This window comes from Chanodichthys erythropterus, chromosome 2, assembly GCF_024489055.1.
Source record: "Chanodichthys erythropterus isolate Z2021 chromosome 2, ASM2448905v1, whole genome shotgun sequence".
Taxonomy (NCBI): Eukaryota; Metazoa; Chordata; class Actinopteri; order Cypriniformes; family Xenocyprididae; genus Chanodichthys; species Chanodichthys erythropterus.
Window position 1 is genome coordinate 11,263,488 of NC_090222.1, and position 16,351 is coordinate 11,279,838.

At 35.4% G+C, this 16,351-nt stretch overlaps 1 protein-coding gene across 9 annotated transcripts in view; it reads left to right on the forward strand.

Annotated features, from left to right (window-relative positions):
• Positions 1 to 54: 54 nt before the first annotated feature.
• The window catches only part of grb10b (growth factor receptor-bound protein 10b), a 132,764-nt gene continuing 116,467 nt past the window's right edge, over positions 55 to 16,351 (forward strand). For 4 of the 9 annotated variants that reach the window (XM_067400988.1, XM_067401041.1, XM_067401020.1 and 1 more), the window contains exon 1: positions 55 to 154. The gene's annotated coding sequence lies outside the window, so the exon portion shown is untranslated. Of the gene's footprint in view, positions 155 to 185; positions 3,085 to 3,422; positions 3,562 to 10,011; positions 10,049 to 16,351 lie in introns of those variants that run through there. The other 5 variants (XM_067401004.1, XM_067401034.1, XM_067400995.1 and 2 more) reach the window with 4 other exon arrangements.

Below are 16,351 nucleotides of genomic sequence, written 5' to 3' on the forward strand. Positions count from 1 at the left end.
GGCTGATGACGGGGTGGTGTTGCCCTGGAGAGGGCGGGGTCTGGCTTGAGTAGGCGGAGACTTTGGATACTGACAGCCTCCAGCGCACGCACACATACATACACACTTACACATTTACAGTGAATAAGACACGATTCTTCTCCGCTAAAGAAAGGTAAGCGATGAATTTGAATTCTCTTTCCTATATTGTTTCGAAACGAGCGTTCACCTAAAACTTTAATCTGTGAGTGTGCACTGGGAGGAAAAACGGGTGTAGGTTGCCCTAAAGAACTTGTGAGTAAATAAGACCAGTGGGTGAGAGAGGGCTGAGAGGTGTGGCTTCTGTCCTAGACTCCTAAAGAGTAAATGAAACTTCAGTGTTGTAGCAGCAGAATCACATTTTGTATAGCAATAATACACAGCTTTGTAATATTTACGCTGTAAAAATGTTTTGTCAGATCACCTAAAACTGACTGCACGTGGTAGCATCTAAATTAAATGGTCTTATTCGATTCAAAATTGGAATTGATTGAGAGCTCTTACAAAACCCTTAATGATTAGATCGGGTGAAAAAAAAATAAATAAATTATATATATATATATATATAATCAAGGTAAAGCTGCCTGTTACCACTTTATCATAATACAGTAGCCTAACACATATACAGAAAATAACAGCAGAATAAGTAACTAGATACGTCTGGCATGTAATGTGAACGTGCAAGTGATGAAACCGTTCGTAATCTTAATGCGTGTGTGTATAATTTCATATACAATTTCATATTTATAATTCATAGACATGTATATCTTGGCAGACGATTCGAGTATTTTTATGGTAAAATATTACTAAAATTATGTTTTAAAACGTATAAAATTCGTTGCCCCTCACTGTATGAAAAAAAACCATATATATGTTTTACTTAGGCTACATTTTACAGTGACAAAGATATTTTTAACAGCTTAAATAGAGTGGCATTATTTAATCATATACAGTTAGGAAGTGTGAAATATGCAATCACCAAAATACAGTTCTGTAATACTTCATAATTGTATTATTTATTTAATTATTTATTTATTTATTATTATTAGGGGCCTTGTGTTCTTCTTCTTCTTCCACTTAATAAGTCTATGGCAACCCATAGAACCATATGGTAAAAAGTTGTGAAATTTGCCACACACATAGAGGACAGTCCAAACATTAACCATAGCAATTTAGGAGTCTCTAACTCAATCCCTCTAGCACTTTCAACTGTCCAAATTTTCACTTACCTTTATGCTAATAACTTTTGAACCATAAGGGCTAGAAACAAAATTACTTGATCCATTGGCACTCTATGATATATAAAAATAAATAAAGAAATAAATAAAAGTGATTTTTTTTTTTTTTTTTTTATAACTTCAGAATGTCAAAAATCACAAAACTGGTCTCTTTAGATTTGGTATAGCATGCCGAGAAAAAAATTGCAAATTTTCCCATATCGGCCGTTTTGGGTAGCAACCTTTTTTAATGTTGTCATAAAATGCTATATTTTATGAATGCATTGGCATATTGTTATGAAACTCTGTAAGTGTCATAAGGACCATGCCCTGAAGGTACTCAAAAAGGTACTCAAAAAGTTCCAGGGCTGCGCCACCTTGTGGTCAAAAATAATAATGAAGTTTCCAAAAATGCTAATAGCGTTGATTCATTTTGCCAATTGTAAAGAAACTGGTATTAAAGGTGCCCTAGATTCAAAAATTTAATTTACATTGGCATAGTTAAATAACAAGAGTTCAGTACATGGAAAAGACATACAGTGAGTCTCAAACTCCATTGTTTCCTCCTTCTTATATAAATCTCATTTGTTTAAAAGACCTCCGAACAACAGGCGAATCTTAAAATAATACAGACTGTTACATAATAGTCGGGGTATACGCCCCCAATATTTGCATATGCCAGCCCATGTTCCCAACATTATGAACGGGATTACACGTCTGGATGTGCACAGCTGAATCATCAGACTAGGTAAGCAAGCAAGGACAATAGCGAAAAATGGCAGATGGAGCAATAATAACTGAGATGATCCATGATATCATGATATTTTTAGTGATATTTGTAAATTGTCTTTCTAAATGTTTCGTTAGCATGTTGCTAATGTACTGTTAAATGTGGTTAAAGTTACCATCGTTTCTTACTGTATTCACGGAGACAAGAGCCGTTGCATTTTCATTTTTAAACACTTGCAGTCTGTATAATGCATAAACACAACTTCATTCTTTATAAATCTCTCCAACAGTGTAGCATTAGCTGTTAGCCACGAAGCATTCAGAATCAAATATAAACATCCAAATAAACACTGTACTTACGCGATTAGACATGCTGCATGACAAACACTTTGTAAAGATCCATTTTGAGGGTTATATTAGCTGTCTGAACTTTTTTTTATGTTGTTTAAGGCAAGCGCGAGCTCTTGGGGCGTGGAGCACGAGATTTAAAGGGCCACACACCCTGAATCGGCTCATTTATAATGATGCCCCAAAATAGGCAGTTAAAAAAATTTATAAAAAAAAAATCTATGGAGTATTTTGAGCTGAAACTTCACAGACACATTCAGGGGACACCTTAGACTTATATTACATCTTTTAAAAAAAGTTCTAGGGCACCTTTAATAGGTCATGCTGAGAACATAGATTTTGCCATAGTCACCTAACTTCCTGTCGTCATTTTGATTTTATTTTAAAAAAAAATACTCTTTTTAACTCCTCCTAGATGAGAAACTGGCGCCGCGCTCGTTCCATAAGCTGAAAAGGGAAGGCGTAGGACATACAGCGTAAACTAAGAATACGGAAAGCGGAAGCACGTGCAAGGCGATCATCTGTTTATATAAATCAGTTGTATTTTTTTAGAAAACGACGATCGTTTTATTAGATAAGACCCTTATTCCTCGTCTGGTATCGGTTAAAGCCCTTTGAAGCTGCACTGAAACTGTAATTTTGACCTTCAACCGTTTGGAGGCCATTGAAGTCCACTATAAGAAGAATAATCCTGGAATGTTGCTTTCATCAAAAACCTTAATTTCTTTTCGACTGGTGAAAGAAAGACATAAACATCTTGGATGACATGGGGGTGAGTAAATTATCAGGAAAATTTTATTTTGAAAGTGGACTAATCCTTTAAATCATATGTCTATTTACATCAGTTAAAATGTTCATACGTTAACAATTTGAACTTGGATAACAAATGTTTCCGGTGAAATTAAATGGGTTAAAAACAAAAGGTTTTGTATTCCGTCTGCTAAGGAATACCACAAGGTACCGTTCTAGGTCCTATTTCATTCTCAGGAGGTTCCTCCTCTGACGGGCTGAGACTGAAGACACAGTTCAGATAGAGGATGGGGGTGGGTGGGGCTATGGGAAGAGGAGGAGTTGTTTGGTGTATACTGGAGAGAGTCAGCTAAGAGATAGATACGTTATGGATGCGTGCATTGGGATATCAGAGATCCAGAAGCAGGAGCAGTTATGGCAAAGCAGTCTTGTAATACTCTGTGTGCATTTAGCTCTCTGTGACTGGGCTGACACAGGGCTTTACACACGCGAGACACCGGTGAGTTCTGGTTCATGAATGCTTTTAAATGGGTCCACGATGATTTAAATCCCTGTTTAAAGAGCATGACAAAGTTAAAAAGCTTTGAGTGGTGATTCATGAATGGTGTAGTGCTGAAGGAGTGTCAAAGGGGTTGTGTGTGTAGATGAGAGTGGCGATGGTTTGTATTTAAAGTTATCTGCTTATTGATAATCCAATAATACAAGAGGGAAATGTAATGTAGAAACATGTTCTGAGTTCTTGAGTTATATTCTGAATTAAATATTCACATATTTAACTTTCTGGCAACCTTTATTAGGCAAGCTATTCACTAAGATTGAGCTGCTTCCTTAAATGTAAAACCAAAATATCTCTAAAATATATTCTTTTATACTGAATACGTCCTAAATTTTTGATCATTGCTATCACATACCTGCTTGCTGTAGTTAATTTTCATGCTGCAGTTTCTTATAAAAAGTGTTCATAATAAGACATTGAACATAACTGTAAATATAATGGAGTCTTGTTCTTATAATCAGCTTTTTATTGATATAGTATTGATATAGTAAACATGTTATATCATTTTCTGTGATTTGGTTAAAGCAATGTGATGTGATGGTTGTCTAGACTGATGCTTTTAACTGGACTTTTTTCGCTTTTGGGATGAGGTGACATTAGACCTACAGAAGGAACACTTTACAGTACATTGTTACACATGTGTTTATAGAATTAATTACAATAGAAATAACACTGATATATATATATATATATGCAATTGTATGCAAGCTTTAAAAATGATTACACATTGAAAGGATAGTTCACCAATTCTGTCATCAATTACTCATACTCATTCATCTTTGAATCACAAATGAAGATATATTTAATGAAACCTGAGATAATTCTCTCACTGTTTAGGCTGTAATTCTCATATAAAAAGTGATCAATGCACATACATAGAGCACATATGGTGAGTTCAACCATACATGCTTGATGTGTGAAAACAATCCTCATTGGCTTGCGTGTCAAGCAAGAGCATTTGAGCTTCTTACTTCTTTACTGTATTTGATGTGCTTTATGTATATGTGTCAATCAATATTTTAATATAAAATTAAAAACCTGTTCTTAAATTTGTTCATCATATAAAGTGATCGTATCTCTTCAGAAGTTTCGGATTAAGTTACTTTTAGTTTTTGAAGCATCATAGTTTAGGTTTAATAGAGGGACAGAAATCTCTCAGACTACATTAAAGATATCTTGATTTGTGTTTAAAGAATGTTCAAAAGATAAACAGAAGTCTTGGGTTTGTAACGTCATGAGGGTGAGTAAATGGAGACAGAATTTTCATTTACTGTAATGGGTTAACTAACTAAATCTTATTTATGTTATCACAAACACTGTACAGTATGCCCTGCAGGCCACCCCAATTATTTGATAATAGAAAATATTCCATTCAGCTGCATCTTTTTTTGATTCAGGTCTATATATAAAAGCCTATAAGTGCCAGAATTCTCAAATAGCATCTGAATGTCGGTTCTAGCCTTTCTTTTTTTCCTTTAATACTTTAAAGCAGGGGTACTCAAGTTCAGAGGCCAAGAGGGCCGCATTTTAACCAAATGAAACGCAAAGGGCCACAAATTATAACTTGGATCGTAAGACTTTTATTTAGGCCTACTTAAGACAATATTTGTAGTTTTACTGTTTATTTACTAAAAGTGCAGTTTTTAAGGTCTGGCTGTTGTTCACTGGCTGATGAGAGTTTGTCCATAAGACGAAAACATTGCACTTTTTTTATAGTCTTTTTATACTCCATTGCACCTTTTTAACACTTTTTATAGCACCTATTTATACTCAGAGAATAAATGTTTTATTATTTGTATTATTATTACCTACCTTTTAATTTGGTCGGAATCCAAAAATCTTTTTTCTTTTTTTTAATGTTCAATCACAATTTTATGAATTATCTAACTATAACCAACGTTGTAAACATGATAAATAAGATATTCTGCGTGAGCTCAATGATGTGATGACAGATCTGTAATGGGAGCGCTAACTGCTTTCTGTTTATAACACATTGACATTAAGAATAAAAACTTGGCAACTTACACACTGCAAAGTTTGAAGAATGTCAACTGCATTTCATCATGGAAAAATAAGGTTACTTTGTTTTTTACTTGCGCGCACAGTCTCGAGCCTTTGATGGCGTTCACGAACACAAGTGCTCGACACATGCGCAATAGAGAGATTCATGCTTGTCTAGTCTTTTTCGCTCAAATAGTTACAATAAAATGTCTTTGTACTTGTTTAAAATTAGAGTTGCTGGTATCTTTTAATCCCCTCAAACGAGCGCTCTTCAACACGGTCGGCTATTGTGTTTTTTATTACTCTTGTTCGGTCTTCTCCGTTTCTTTTCAGACTGAAACAACAGCCCGTTTCAGTGCTGACACCTTGTGGACAAACTAAATTAGTGCAAAAACTATTCAATGCGCCTTCAGTTTATTGTTCTTTGCGGTTAGAAAAACTGTGCTGCGCGCGTACGCTATACGCGTTCTCTGCTGATGATTACAGCGTCACGCGCACTGTACGCCTACCCTTGTGTGCGTGTAAAAAAACGAAGTAATATTCACGCTAATTTTGAACGCAAATTATAATAAAAGTACATTTATATGTAGCATGAGGCGGGCCACAAATTTAATGCTGACGGGCCGCCTGTTGAGTACCCCTGCTTTAAAGGGTTCATGAACTGCAGTTTTATTATTATTATTATTATTATTATTATTATTATTGTTTTATAATGTTCTCTGAGGTCCACTTATAATTTTAGCAAGATATTATTATACAAATTATTATACAAACATTTTCTTATATAAATATTTTGATAGGCGTGCCGCATTCAAGTCTTAGAAGTAAATGCCCACTGATATGATTGCTTAACAGTTTTGCATATTAAAATACACATGTGGAATTGTTTTGAAAACTTCTAATGTTGAAAATTGGCAAGCGGCGAAATTTAATCAATACACATTTGAGCCAGAGTCTGATCCTGAAACAGAAGAAAACAAACCTACAGTACACCTTAAATACAAAAAGATGCTCCAGTCTGCGACAGTGTGGTAATTAATCATGTTAATTTATATTTATACATGTGTATTTGTGAGGTAGTTATTACATTGTTAGTGTTCATCCGAAGACACTACAGAAAGTTATTTATCTTGTTAAACCTTTGCCAATTGTGAAACGTTTATGCCTATTACATGTGCTTTATAAAGGCCCATTCACACCAAGAATGATAGCTATAAAGATAAAGATATAAAATCATTCTACCTATAAAAGAATAGCACTGTCCACACCACAGCTATAACGATATACAGTAGAGAAACGATATTGTTTTGATCACTTTCAAAATGATTTTTTCCAAACTATTGAATGATAAAACAAGGGCTTGTGAATTTAAAATGGCAGACGACATTGTGGAGAAGTTAATCGCCGATGTCCAGAAAAAGCCACCACTGTTTGACAAGTCAAACCCCCTTTTCAAGGATACTTTAAAGAAAATTGATATATGGAAAATAATTGGTCATACCCTCTGAATAATTGGTGAGAAGTATTAACAATGAGCTCATTATGCCAGGCTAGCAAACAGTAAATTATCTTGGGTATCCAGCGCTAGTTTCAGCAACATTGTCTTGCTTCCTTTGAAGTTGCAGTGAAAAAGACTAGTTGTTGTTTTTATTCCACTATATTGTCTTAGTCAGGTAAAATTCATTGTTAGATTAGATCGATTACACTAGCTATTCACTCGAAACAGCATGCTAAGGACACCTGCTGGTTAAAGCCATGTAAATGCAACAAGAAACAGCAAAAACATGTTGCACACACTTTGAAACTATTGCGTTGATACATTGGTGTGGACGCAAATATGGTTATCGCTAGAGTTATCGTTATAGTTATTGTTCTTGGTGTGAACGGGCCTTGGTTGTGGCAAATTAAGTTTAAAGTAGCTTACTTGGAGTTACCACATTTATAGTTGATAACTTATGGTGTTTCGTGTAAATAAATTATAAATTAATGTACCATCTTTTGTCACACTGTCATTCTCATTGTTTATCATTTTCAGTAAAGTGAAAAACATATACCATTGTCAATTACAGTGTCATTTTTTAAATAAAATGAAAGAGATTATCTAAATGGCTGGCTATCAGTACTCTGTAGGTGTTGCGATCTTCAACTATAAAAATAATGTTTATCAACATTTGTGACGAATGCCAAGACATTCGTCCACAATTTGGCACTACCTCAGAGGCATCTCTATCATTTTGTTCCTTGAGTAATCTCTAATGAGACAATGATGTTGAAGTAGGCGCTGATTTTCTTCTGCAGAAGCGATCTTTCGTTGCACTATGATGTCATACTGAGACAAAATATGAAACAAACCATTTTGTTTGGTTTCAATAAAAGTTGTTTTTGGACTATCAATGATGTTTTGAGTTCTGAAACTTACAGAAAGTTATATATATATATATATATATATATATATATATATATATATATAGAATGATGACCTCTTATATATCAAGGATCAAGGAAAATTTTAATTTTCAATTCATGACCCTATAAAAAAATTCCATCATATGGACAAAAAGGTCTTGACTTTACTCCAACCACAAGATACTTGCTGCAGAGGGCATTGATCATGAACCTCATGGCCACCACTTTCAATGACCGGTCGACTTCATGGACACATTCCATTCTATCTTGCGTCATTTTGCTATCATTCATAGTTTCCTATACAGTGTTAATACCCCCGGACTGAGGCGAGGTTGTGACACTATAGACCCAAGCCTGGACACCATAGTTCAGCTTGTGAAAATCCCTGCTGTTCATTCATTCAACTCTTATGTACATTGAGTTAGTGATTCATAAGGGATGATTATGGTACTGTGGTCAGAGCGATCTGTCCCTGTAGTTAATGATACCACGTTGTGCTGGATCAGGCTGTCCGGTGCATAATGAACTAAAGTTTTATGCAACTCATCATTGGTGTGCTTACGTCTTTCTTCTTGGCTTGTGCTGCATTTTCTTTTTTCTTACTTCAGTACTGGATGAGATCTTCTTATTTCTGTTTCTTGTATGTCCTGGAAGTTTTTGAGGGATTGCATTTTTCCAACCCTACTCAAATGTTTTTGTTCTTAACTAAACTGCAATTTTCCCATCTTTAGTATCAACATTTAGTCATTTTACAGTTGTCATGGTGAGTTTGAGCCAGAATTAGTATTGCTGTGATTATTATTCTGCTGCATGGAGGCTTACTCAATGTGTCTTATTTTGCAGTCATGTTGTGTTAGAATTACTGTAATTACTAGATAACAACTCAGTGATTCTACTTGTAGGAAATGTTCTCAGATTCATTTCTATGGCAACGTTCATAATGCCAAAATGGATCCATGTGTCACTTGGTTGTTAATGACTACAAATTACGTAACCACTGTGTTAAATCTTATACTGCATATGAAGAGCATTTCCTGTCTAACCAGCATCAGATTCTTCTAAATTACATAAATTAAGCTGTAAATTCAGATGGAAACCCTTAACTCAATGTAAAACATGTTTTGGATGTGTTCATTGCCAGAATTAAAGAACGAACAAATTTAGCCCACCCATACAGCAAGCATGCACAACTATAAGAGCTTCAGTCCCATTCTTCATTCAGATTGCATAAGAGCCTGTTCCTCATTGACCAATGAATCTCTCATCCAATTAGTGATTGTCCATGTTTCCAAAAGCTTTTCTCCCTGGTTGCCCATTCAGCCATACTGATGACATGACGCTTTCTTATAGCGTCCTCTGCTCAGTGGTTCCAAAATAATGGAGTTGCCCATTAATAAAGAAATCAGGATGAGCAACTGAGGTGTGACCGTTGTGCTGTCGACCAGTGCCTCATTTAGAAGATTCACAAGAAAAAAAAATGGGAATACTGAATTATTTTCTGAACATTTTATGATTTAGCACTTTTAGATTATTAAGTTAAATTATTAGTCCACTTTCAAATAAAATCAAATAAAATTAAAGTAAATTAAATTTCTAAATAAAATGTTCCTGATAATTTACTCACCTATTCAACTTACGGAACGAACGCGGCGCCAGTTCAGTTTTTTTCCGTAAGTAGAATAGGGAAGGTGTAGGACATGCAGCGTAAGCTTTTTGAAGAATACGAAAAGCGGAAGCACATGCAAGGTGATCATGTGTGTTTATAAAGCATATACATTTGTATTTTTTTTCGAAAATGACCGATTGTTTCACTAGATGAGACCCATATTCCTTGTCTGGTATCATTTAAAGCCCTTTGAAGCTGTACTGAAACTGTAATTTTGACCTTCAACCATTTGGAGGCCATTGAAGTCCACTATAAAGGAGAATAATCCTGGAATGTTGCTTTCATCAAAAACCGTATTTTTTTTTTTTTTTTTTTGACTGGCAAAAGAAAGACATGAACATCTTGGATGACATGGGGGTGAGTAAATTATCAGAAAAATTTTATTTGAAAGTGAAATAATCCTTTAAACACTGATAATGTATTCATTGTGTTTCCACTTTTTGTTGTAATAACTGGTGCTGCTGGTTCTTGCTAATCTTTTGCTAAAGTATATGTTATTGCTTGTCAAGATTAATGAATAAAGTAAATTAATACATTCCCTAGATTCATTCCCAAGGAGTTGCAGGAACTTCCAAGCCCTGGGTCCAAGATTCTTGACCCCTGCAACTTGTCTTTGGTTAATTGTATAAAAGGAAACAATACTTTTGATGAGTTTTTGTTTATTAAATAATTGTTAAACACCTTTATTATTTGTGCCAATTACATGCAGCTCATTTTTTGTTCAGATCTCTGATAATGTATTTATCAGACCCTGCAGACCCTCATGAATGTGTCAAGGTCAGAAGTCTCTTAAAATATCTGATAATTTGATCTTTAAAGGCAAGTTTAGTTCAGTTGGAAAAACATTCAATTCAAAAGTCGCATCCATTGTAAATGTGGTTGTCAATTCCAAAGACTGATTGTTAGAGTGAAATGAAGCCAGACATCACCGCTCTGTTGCTATAGCAAAGCATGTTTGTTTTGGGAGATAAAGTTGGCAAAGCGCCCAATTTTTGTTCTCTTAGTATTTCTGTATTTAATAACCTACATGTATATACAAGCATCATAACACTGAGCTCATTCTTTTGTAATAAAACATTTGATTGGGACTGAGTAGTGATCTGATATCTTGGAATGTCAAAAAAAGGTGCTATGGAAACTTCTTCTTCAAGAGATATATGAAAGGTGTTAGGGTGAGCCCAGGAAAGCTTCCCTACATCTGCAGCCTTAAATAATGTCTTCTGTATGTGTGTTTTTAAAACATAAAATCATGGATATGAAAAGTGTGAAAGGAAAAAAAAAAGAAAGAAAAAAACTGACCCAGATTTGCTGTCACAAGTTAATAATGTAATAATAAGCACTCACTCTGATACAATGAAGTCCCGATGGAACAGGACATTTCTCCACAATTTCCACATTCTCACTTTAAATAATACATGGTCATGCCAGTGTCTAGTAGCCCTAGTCCACATTCTTTGCAAATATTAGTTTAGGATATAACTTAGGCCTTAGTGTTAGTGATCAGTACTGCTCCTGGAAATCAAAAATTTTAGGTGAAGTTCGTGCTGAACCAGCTGGAGAAGAGCTGTGTCACAATGCACATATGTAAAGGTGCCCTAGAATTTTTTTTTTTTTTTTTTTAAAGATGTAATATAAGTCTAAGGTGTCCCCTGAATGTGTCTGTGAAGTTTCAGCTCAAAATACCCCATAGATTTTTTTTATTAAATTTTTTAACTGCCTATTTTGGGGCATCATTATAAATGAGCCGATTCAGGGTGTGGGGCCCTTTAAATCTTGTGCTCCACGCCCCAAGAGCTCGCGCTTGCCTTAAACAACATAAAAAAAGTTCAAACAGCTAATATAACCCTCAAAATGGATCTTTACAAAGTGTTCGTCTTGCAGCATGTCTAATCACGTAAGTACAGTGTTTATTTTGATGTTTACATTGATTCTGAATGAGTTTGAGGCTATGTTTCGTGGCTAACGGCTAATGCTACACTGTTGGAGAGATTTATAAAGAATGAAGTTGTGTTTATGAATTATACAGACTGCAATTGTTTAAAAATGAAAATAGCAATGGCTCTTGTCTCCGTGAATACAGTAATAAAATATGGTCACTTTAACCACATTTAACAGTACATTAGCAACATGCTAACGAAACATTTAGAAAGAAAATTTACAAATATCACTAAAAATATCATGTTATCATGAATCATGTCAGTTATTATTGCTCCATCTGCCATTTTTGCTATTGTCCTTGCTTGCTTACCTAGTCTGATGATTCAGCTGTGCAGATCCAGACGTTACTGCCCTTGTCTAATGCCTTGCATAATGTTGGGAACATGGGCTGGCATATGCAAATATTGGGGGCGTACATATTAATGATCCCGACTGTTACGTAACAGTCGGTGTTATGTTGAGATTCGCCTGTTCTACTGAGGTCTTTTAAACAAATGAGATTTATATAAGAAGGAGGAAACAATTGAGTTTGAGACTCACTGTATGTCATTTCCATGTATCGAACTCTTGTTATTCAACTATGCCGAGGTAAATTCAATTTTTTAATCTAGGGCACCTTTAAAACGTTGCAGGTGATAGCAGCATATACCTTTGAGTAAGTTGTTAGTTTTTGACATTTAGCACATACTTACTATATTATTTTTGAAAATGTCACTGTTTACATTTATTTCTTTGTATATTTTGATTTTTAATTTCAGTTTAGTTGTTTTGTTAGTTTTAATTGTTTATAAATCGTTTTTATTTAGTTGACACCACACATTTCCATCTGCTTATGAAGACACTTTGTTTGTTTTTATTGTTCAGTTTAATTTTGGTTTTATTTCAAACTGACATATTTCAAATAAGTTTGCTAGCTTTTGTCCTATAGTTATTAAAAATAATAACTTGGTGTTTACACCACAGATGTCTGCTTTTGCTTCCCAGCATTTAATTTAAATTTAATTAATGAGTTTAGTACAACTGGAAAAGCCAAAGGTAAACTGTATCTTCCAATTGTGCAAGGGGCTTTTGGAAAAACTGCATAGCTGAAAAAAGCATGTATGCCCACTTGTAATCTTGAATTGAGCTTGAGTCTTAATGCAATGTTCACTTGAAAACTACAGAATGGTATCTTAGAGAAGGGTTGAAACTAAACTCTGAAGGAAAGGAAGATGTCCAGTAACAGGATTGTTGTAAGATAAACTGTTCCCGGCAGCAGACCAGAATGCTGTATCCTAGTCACTATCTGAATATGAACTGTTTTCTTGGTCACTGCAATCTTGTGGAACAGAACATGTTTTTTTCTTTCTTTTTTTCTTCTTCTTTTTTTCCCACTAGAGTTAGAATCTTCTTTTTTTTGCCTTCCATCTTTTCCTTGATCTTTATACTGTAGGTTTTCCAGGCCCTGAACCAAGGAAGTATCCCTAAAACAGCAGGCTTCACTGTGGGGAAGTTTGATGTGTTTGGTTAGGTTAGGTTTGGCTAGGTTCAACCAAACGCTTCTTAGAAGTTTTCATCTTCATGTATAAGAAAGATTTATGAAACGTGTGTGTCATTCTTCATTGATGCTCCTATGTCTCCTGTCATGGTAAGTCCTATTGAACTTCTAGATTCCTCTTTGTGGCCTTTCTTTTAATTAATATTCTTTCTTGGACACACAGCTTTGGACTATGGCCAATTAGATTCACAGTCATTGCACATTAGTTACAATGAGCTTACTTGCTTTGCATATAATTTTACTGATATTGCTAAAGGATATTGTTTTATGACTGTTGAGAAAATGATACTGGTTCTTGATGACTACTTTAGGCAGTCTTACAGTTGAGACCTGGGGCGGTTGCATAAACCACTTAGACTAGTCTTAAAAGTTAAGACACTAATGTTTTTCTTGAAGAGTGGTCCTAATTTTTTAAAGTCCGTTACATAAAAAGGTAGATTGGTGTAATTTGAATTGGAAAAATAACTTTGATTACCCTTTGGCTAACTGCAAGTTGGTCAAACTAGTTTTTAAGACACAGTCTTAATATAGTGACTAAGTTTATGCAACTGGCCCCAGTTCATTTGAGTTCAAGTCCAGGCTGAGACCTGAGTGATCAAAATAATATAGGGTTTAAATCAAATGGTAAGATTGATAGTCTGAACCTTCCTGATGTAATCAAGCTTAAAACATACCTTGTTTTTTTTGTTTTGAAAAATTGTTTGAAAACAACTGTTTTCCTGAACTCCAAGTTCCATGCATTAAGCCAAAATAAAAAAAAAATAAAAAAAAAATAAAAAAGCAATTAAAACTTTTTTGTTCCCATTTGAATAGTAACTTCAACACTGCGTCATGGCGTTGATGCTATGGGAACTCTTCTGCTTGAACCGGTGTCTGATTCACTTGGCTGAGTGTATGGCATGATCACCAAGACAATAAATAGATGCCTGAAATGCACGTTTAGCTTCATTGTCTTCAGGAGCCACATGTCTGTTGAGCGCATGTGTTTGTAAAACAATTGTAAAGTGTGTGTGAATTTAAGAATAGGAGTTAATCGGAGTTCCTGTAATGGCAGGAACTAAAAATAGGAGATGTGTGATGCTGTGCCCCCTCTTCATTATGAGGGACGACCTGCACGATATGTGCGTTATAATAATAATAATAATACATTTTATTTATGGGCACCTTACGTGACACTCAAGGACACCTTACAAGTAAATAAAACACATAAAACAATTTAGATGCAACAATTAAAAAAACAACAACAACAAAAAACATAACATGTCGCCTGCATAAAAAGATGTGTTTTCGAACAAGATTTAAAAGTAGAGAGAGTCATTATTGCGAATGTCCTGTGGAAGCAAGTTCCACAGATAAGGAGCAACATAACTAAATGCTCATAGAAGCCAAACGCATGCGAGGAAGAACTAAGGAGAATGTAGGTGATGATCGAGGGGGAGTGTAAGTTGAAAGTAGGTCCGATAGGTATGAAGGAACCAGGTTATGCAGTGCTTTGTAAACAAGAAGCAAAATTTTGAATTCAATATGCTGTATAACAGGAATCCAGTGAAGTTGTTGAAGAACAGGAGATGTGTGATCCATCTTAGGAGTTCTAGTGATAATTTGTGCAGCTGAGTTCTGCACTAACTGTAACTTCTGTAAAACTTTGAGGGGAAGACCATAGAAAAGAGGATTGCAGTAGTCGATATGTGAGGTAACAAGAGCATGAACCAAAGTAGCAGTGCTCCTTGTTGAGAAGACAGGACGGAGGCGATTAATGTTACGGATGTGATAGTAAGCCGTCCGAGTAATCTTGTTAATGTGCGCTTCAAAAGACAAAGGATAGCCCCCAAGCTTTTAACCTGCGCTGAAGGAGCAATTGTAGAACATCAATGCACAAAGAGAAACTGCTGGACTTAGACATATTATTTTTTGTACCTACAAGAAGTATCTCTGTTTTACTACTGTTAAGCTTAAGAAAATTACTTGAAAACCAAGCTTTCACATCAGACAAACAGTTACAAAGAGAGGATGGAGGAAGTTCACAAGTGGGTTTTGAAGATAAATAAAGCTGGGTGTCATCTGTGTAACAGTGAAAATGGATACCATATTTCCTAAGAATATTCCCAAGTGGCAATAAATAAATAATAAACAATAAAGGACCCAGAACTGATCCTTGTGGGACACCTGTAGTAATATTTGATCATTTAGATTTGAACTGGCCTAATTGAACAAATTGAGTATGGCCGGAGGGATATGATGTGAACCAAGGCAAGAGGAGTACCAACAATTCCAGTGGACTGCAGTCTGTCTAAAAGGATTTCATAAGAAATAGTGTCAAACGCTGAAGTTAAATCAAGAAGAATTAATATAGATCAGAGTCCTGAGTGAGCCGCTACTAGTAGGTCATTAGAAATCTTGACAAGGGCAGTCTCAGTACTATGATAGCAATGTTGTTCATAAAGGTTGTTCACTGAAAGATGATCATTTTGATAGAAATGTCAAGTTAGAGATTAGACAGAAATTATCAAAATTATTTGGATCTGCACCTGGCTTCTTGAGTACTGGAGCTAGTATTGCAGTTTTAAATAAATAAGGAACAGTGCCAGAAATTAGAGAAGAATGAATGATCTCAGTAATAAAAGGCAAAAGAACTGTCAGTCAGATTTAGCTGTAGTGATAGCAGTTGTGTAGTACAGCTAAAACAGCTAAATCGCCATCACCTGCCTTCAAATGGAGCGGTATTTAATACACAGAGCCGTAGATCACTGACAAGCCACGCAATATCGCGTTCATTATCGAAGGCGATTGATCTTTGGTAATGAACGCGATATTGCGTGTCTTGTCAGTGATCTACGGCTCTGTCTATTAAATGGCGCTCCATTTGAAAGACGGCGATGGCGATTTCGCGGTAATCAGGGAACCGGCTTTACTGACAAAATGCGTGTGACAATCGCATGCGAAATATCGCCCAGCCCTAGTTGGGGTGCAGTTTTTGATGGCTGCCCAGCTCGTGGCCTATGGAAGGACCCTCATATTTCTTAGCATATAAATTGCCTCAAGATGAGTATTTCTAGCATTGAAACACTTCCTCTCGCAATAGACCTTTTTCACATTTCCGGATTTCTCAGAAGTGGAAGTCGTCATAGTTGGGTAAAATTCTATAGCGGTGAATGAGACAATACATTAAATATATTTTTTGTGTT